The sequence below is a fragment of the Coregonus clupeaformis genome, unplaced genomic scaffold, assembly GCF_020615455.1.
Source record: "Coregonus clupeaformis isolate EN_2021a unplaced genomic scaffold, ASM2061545v1 scaf0765, whole genome shotgun sequence".
Taxonomy (NCBI): domain Eukaryota; kingdom Metazoa; phylum Chordata; class Actinopteri; order Salmoniformes; family Salmonidae; genus Coregonus; species Coregonus clupeaformis.
The window spans coordinates 241,833-248,726 of record NW_025534220.1 but is presented as its reverse complement, the minus strand read 5'-3'; positions in this window follow the sequence as shown (position 1 = coordinate 248,726).

Genomic DNA, 6,894 nt, shown 5'->3' with positions numbered 1-6,894 from the left:
CATTGAGCCAGGCCTTGAAAAGTGGCAAGGTCATTAACTAGGAGAATGGAAGTTGGCACTTCTCAAGGCTTTGCTGCTCGGTCTGATGGGGACTTGGAGATGATCCATCCAAATCGTGACACGACTCCTGACTAACGTTAGAGGTCAGAGAGTTGCTTTTAGACCAATCAGAAACAAGCTACTCAATCTTCCTATTTTACACAGTCTGATGTGAGATCAGAGGGGAGCGTGGAGGGGACCAGAAGTAGAAGTTGAAACCTCAGAACTTCCTGGTTGTGGTCAGCGGTTAGAGGTCAGGAGACACTGACAAAGGAGAGAGGGGGAAAAGGTTTCCCACAGCTCATTCCTGTAGTTGATGTCACACCATCCTTTGGAAAGAGCCCCATTTCCAGTTGCCTTGGCTTGGCTTGGCTTGCTACCCCAGTGCAGTAAACTGAGGTCACCCTTCAACATCAAACACATTACCAGAGTCTGTCACAGAATGCTGAAGACCGCTTTAGGGCATCAAGAAGAGTGGAGCCACACATCAAACGTTGAGCCTGATGGAAGCAGTCTACTTTAGCATACTTAGTTGTGATTGCCTGCCCCCCGCCACTCCTCATCTCAATGGCTAATCTCACCCAGGCCTTGGGTTTAATTTACTGAGTGATATGGCTCCTCCAGACAGACAAGAGCCACGGAATCACAAACATGTCGATGGAGAGGGAAGGAATACGCCTGTTCAGTCTAGACCACACCTCCAGTCAAAGGATAGCATTTAGCTTACTGTAAAGCTATTGTAACATTGAGTCCTTACAGTTCTTCCACCACTGACCACCAGGGGCTCCCCACTTAATCTATCACTAATACATAGTTGAGTCTGAAGATGACACACATTGTACAGTATAAATGAGGCCAAATTATTTGTTTTACTAGTCTCCGTTGTTCCATGAAAGTCTAATATGGATGATATATTCTCACACAAATGTCATCCGTTTCTGTAAACGGTACAAGTAGCTCTCTTGGTTTATGTTTAATGTATATGTGTATGTGTGTGAGATAGTGTTTCCATGGAGACTGACCGGGTGGGAAAAGATGCGTTTGCAGCCCCTCACGCTGTCAGCCAAGACACAGCCAATCTGTAGCTCTGCAGCAAACCTTCCCCTGAGTGTGTGCTTGTGTGTGTTTGTGTGCACGTACGTTTGTGCAATAATGTCAGAGAAAGAGAGAGCAGTAGAGGGACTGCTGTAGTCTAAATATATTGTTTCCTCTTTATTAAAACAAAACCCTATCTCTATAAAAACAATGTCCCCTGTATCTCTGAACCAGTGGAGGCTGCTGAGGGGAGGATGGTTCATAATCCAGAACGGAGCAAATGACATGGCATCAACCACCTGGAAACCATGTGTTTGATGTAATTGATACCATTCCACTAATTCCGCTCCAGCCTTTACCACGAGCCTGTCCTCCCCAATTAAGGTGCCACCAACCTCCTGTGCTCTCAAGTATATGTGTGCGTTGGTGTTGGCTATATGAGTGTGTCAGTGTGTGTTGGTGAATGTGAGAGTATTATGAGTTTTGATAAGAACACGAGGAGCTCCCATGTGAGGAAACGGTCACTTTCGGTCAGCTATCTGTCATCACTGTGGCAGACAGAACATGCTCTGATGCTATCAGCTATCACATACAAGTACATGACATTGGCAATGTCTGTCTACATTCCATGTCTACGGCTATGAAGGAATCTGAACCAACACTAAAGTCTGTTATTATTGGTTTGATCATGATAGATAAGACTGACGTTCACCTGAGCCCTAGTCAGAGCTCTCAATTCCCACTTTAATTATGCTTAATACTTTAATTCCTAAACACTCATAACACCTCAATTAAACTCTGATTGACATCTACAGTAACATTAGATCCACAAGGAACCAGCTCAATGTGATTAAATAATTTTCCTTCTCTCGCTTTTGACTCCTCCACCAAGGCAGAGTGAATGGCTATCCTCAGGGGTGTTCACCACTCAACCTCTCCCGTCAGAACAGGGCCTTTTCAGAGGCAATGCACATAGCTTCAAAGAGGAATTACTAAGGAGTGAACCACACAAAAAAAAAGCGATCATTTTATTTGTTTGAGTGTGAAGAGCCCATGTCTTCTATGATTGCCAACCCTCTCCCCCACAATAGCTGCAGCAGCAGCAGCATTATAGTTTGGCTGACTCCTGGTGATATTCAGCCCAAACTCATTCCCTTTCATTCTCCACAGCTCACACTCAGGACAGACAAGACGAGATTGAAGAGGGATTGGCACATAGGTAATGAGCCCTGAGGGGCAGTTAGAGTGATGTAAGGACCCACACGGACGCACGAACACACACTTACACACACGCCATTCTGTGTGTGTGTCGCCAGCCTGTCTACACTACCTGTATTGTGGCGTGTAAAGCAGAGCAATTGGAATCTCGGTATCAGATTGAACCGTCAGTCAGACGGGTGATGGATGGTTGAAGGGCCCACCCATCTCTGCAGGCTCCCAACAAAACACAGGCTGCAAGGATGGAGGGATGGAGGGAGGGGATGGAGGTAGAGAGGAAGGGGAGATGGAGAGATACTGATTGGCTGGGAATTAGATAAATCACAGGCCAAAGGTCAAAGGGACATCTGGAGGACCAGAACATGCCCAGAGGAAAGCAGAGCAGAGAGAGGGGGAGAGGCGAGAGCGACAGAGAGGAATTCAGCAAGCTGGAAACCACTCACTACTGCCACCTCTCACTGAGACAACCACCCACCTTCCACACAGCACATTTACTAATTAAGCCAGCTAATTAATTCTCATTTACTAATGGTACTTCCATCAAAAGAGTGAGTTCACTGGTCAGTGGGGAAAGCTTGCGATCTACTGCTGTATTACAGGGTTACAATTAAGATTTCCAGCTTGACGTGAAAATGATTAACAGGTCTGAAGACTCATTGAAATGCATGGCACATTGTGAGCATCAAACCATGAAACCATACACTGCCATGGGAGAGAGTGAGCTGCTTGTAAAACCACTGCTTTCTGTTGACATCCAGAGTATATTGTGCTTCGGGAAGTCGAATAGGATATGTTGAAAGGGTTATATAGAAACACACTTGCTGAGCCCAATGGTCTTATTCTCCGATGAGTTCAACATCAAGGCATGTTATTTTTCTATCAAATCCCAAAACGTGTTCTGACGAGTTTTCCAAAGACAAAGGAACAATCCTCCAAAGGCTTAAACGCCTGCAGATACCTTGAACAAAAATGAAATCTGGATATCTTTAATTACATTGTTTTGTATTCTAGTGAGACAACGGGAAGAGAAGGTAAGATAATGGCCCAGACAATCAATTCACACCAGAAAACAAAGGAAAAGCTCTTTGTTACATCCAGACAAAGGACTTTGTCTTCTGTTTATATGTAGATGTAATATCTGTACTGTCACTGCTGTCAGGCAATATTTAAATATGATAATGATATTGAACTGGTGAGACAGGTTCTGTTCAGCTGTACTGGGCGCTGTACCATCCAGGTCCATATCACACAGCTAATCATAAATGGCCCTGGTAACACTTCTAGCATGGAGACCTATGGCTAGGGCCACAAAGAGCAATGGCTTTTGCCCCTAACAACAGTTCTAGGATTAAATTAGCAGTGGTTAGGAACAACTTCTCACCTACTCTGACTATGTCCTCCTGTGTAGTGGAGGCCCCCCCGTCCCTCTCTATATCCAACCTCTGACCCCTGTGATGTAGTGGGAGTTCAGACAGAGAGAGGATCCTCTTACAGCCAGACGCCACACTAAAACCCACTCTTATCCCATGCATGGTGGAAGTGGAGCCATTCCCAAGGCATTATGGGGCATAAATCATGTCCTGTCCTCACCCTCAGAAAACAGCCAGCTCATCTTACTGGCTCTCTCTCTGGTGATGGAGGGAGGATGGCTCATTGTAATGGCTGGAATGGAATGGATAGAACAGTATGAAGGACATTAAACACATGGTTTCCAATTTAAACTCCAGCCTCTACTGGCCTCTCTACTGTAATACACCCCCTCTACACTACCAGGGGAGTACAGAGCCTCAGCCTGGGTATTAGTTCTGCTACACATAGCCCCTCTCCTCTCTCTCCCTGGATAATTAGTTACTGATTGCAGAGCTGTGGAAAAGCTGTAAACATCAGCAAACACACTGAGGCTTCTTAATTGGAAATGGACCAAGTCACTATTATTCGAATCACAAGCAAGTCTCAAGTCACAAGGTCCAAGTCTCAAGTCACAAGGTCCGAGTCTCAAGTCAAGTCTTAAGTACAGTGATGTTTTGGGGCTGTCGCTGGGCAACACAGACTTTCAACTCCCTCCAAAGATTTTCTATGGGGTTGAGATCTGGAGACTGGCTAGGCCACTCCAGGACCTTGAAATGCTTCTTACGAAGCCACTCCTTCGTTGCCCGGGCGGTGTGTTTGGGATCATTGTCATGCTGAAAGATCCAGCCATGTTTCATCTTCAATGCCCTTGCTGATGGAAGGAGGTTTTCACTCAAAATCTCACGATACATGGCCCCATTCATTCTTTCCTTTACACGGATCAGTCGTCCTGGTCCCTTTGCAGAAAAACAGCCCCAAAAGCATGATGTTTCCACCCCCCATGCGTCACAGTAGGTATGGTGTTCTTTGGATGCAACTCAGCATTCTTTGTCCTCCAAACACGACCGAGTTGAGTTTTTACCAAAAAGTTATATTTTGGTTTCATCTGACCATATGACATTCTCCCAATCCTCTACTGGATCATCCAAATGCACTCTAGCAAACTTCAGACGGGCCTGGACATGTACTGGCTTAACATTTACATTTACGTCATTTAGCAGACGCTCTTATCCAGAGCGACTTACAAGCAGGGGGACACGTCTGGCACTGCAGGATTTGAGTCCCTGGCGGCGTAGTGTGTTACTGATGGTAGGCTTTGTTACTTTGGTCCCAGCTCTCTGCAGGTCATTCACTAGGTCCCCCCGTGTGGTTCTGGGATTTTTGCTCACCGTTCTTGTGATCATTTTGACCCCACGGGGTGAGATCTTGCGTGGAGCCCCAGATCGAGGGAGATTATCAGTGGTCTTGTAAGTCTTCCATTTCCTAATAATTGCTCCCACAGTTGATTTCTTCAAACCAAGCTGCTTACCTATTGCAGATTCAGTCTTCCCAGCCTGGTGCAGGTCTACAATTTTGTTTCTGGTGTCCTTTGACAGCTCTTTGGCCTTGGCCATAGTGGAGTTTGGAGTGTGACTGTTTGAGGTTGTGGACAGGTGTCTTTTATACTGATAACAAGTTCAAACAGGTGCCATTAATACAGAGTAACGAGTGGAGGACAGAGGAGCCTCTTAAAGAAGAAGATTACAGGTCTGTGAGAGCCAGAAATCTTGCTTGTTTGTAGGTGACCAAATACTTATTTTCCACCATAATTTGCAAATAAATTAATAAAAAATCCTACAATGTGATTTTCTGGAGAACAAACATTCTCAATATGTCTGTCATAGTTGACGTGTACCTATGATGAAAATTACAGGCCTCTCTCATCTTTTTACGTGGGAGAACTTGCACAATTGGTGGCTAAATACTTTTTTTCCCCACTGTACATCCAAAGGTACATCTCCAATTGCCTCAAATGATGTCAGAGCTTCTAAAGCCATGACATCAAGCTATTTAAAGGCACAGTCAACTTAGTGTATGTAAACTTCTGACCCACTGGAATTGTGATACAGTGAATTATAAGTGAAATAATCTGTCTGTAAACAATTGTTGGAAAAATTACTTGTGTCATGCACAAAGTAGATGTCCTAACTGACTTGCCAAAGCTATAGTTTGTTAACAAGACATTTGTGGAGTGGTTGAAAAACGAGTTTTAATGACTCCAACCTAAGTGTATGTAAACTTCCAACTTCAACTGTAGAAGGGGTCTAGTCTTGAGTCAAGTCCAAGTCGTGGCATTCTAAGACAACGTCAAGTCGAGACACGTTTTTTTTCAAGTCAAGTAAACAATTAATCTATACATACAATGACAGCAAATCTTTGTCTATTTATTGAGGCTACCAGACAGCACTTTTTATACTTTTGTCTACAACACATTTAGATTATGTAATTATAAAATAGGGACCTTGTAGCAGTCGTAAGGGCATGACATCAGCAGAAGGCAAGGCAAGTTGACGTGCTCAGTGTAGATTTATTTACAGGTCTTGGTGATCCAATGGTGAAAGCACCATATCATACAAATATACAAGTAGATTCACCAAATATACACATCCCAAAAGAAATAGCTTCTGTATTATGCATAACCTGTCCTATCTGAACAGACACAGGTAGCGGGCAAGACTACGCAGCCTCCCTTGAGAAACCAAATCGAATCCATCTAACAGGAGCTCAAACAGGTATATATAAGCACTTGACCACTCCCAGGACCATACAATTACCCAATTGGCAATTACAACCAATAAACTGGTTCTACAATGTAAAAGGCAATTTCCACATCCATTGTTACTTTAGTACATTCGTTTTAATCAGACTTAATTATTACTAATTCAATCACCATTCATACATGGAACAATCATTTATCTTATTCATCCAAAGCATGGCGTGCAGGCCACGTAGCCTATTTCTATGTGCACTGAGGCACGCTCGCTCCTATTACGCACAACCAGAATGACAGAGACATAGGACACAGACAAACGGAACTCGGACATAACCCGGGAAATATGAACAAAGGAAGCCATACATTGAATTAAATAAACAGAACTTCTACCTCATGAGTCTTGCGCACATTCATGTGCATAATGAACTTTGCGCCCACTCAGAGGGTAAGGAATGGTAAGGTAAATGAAAATGGATCGTATCAAACATGAAACAGAAATG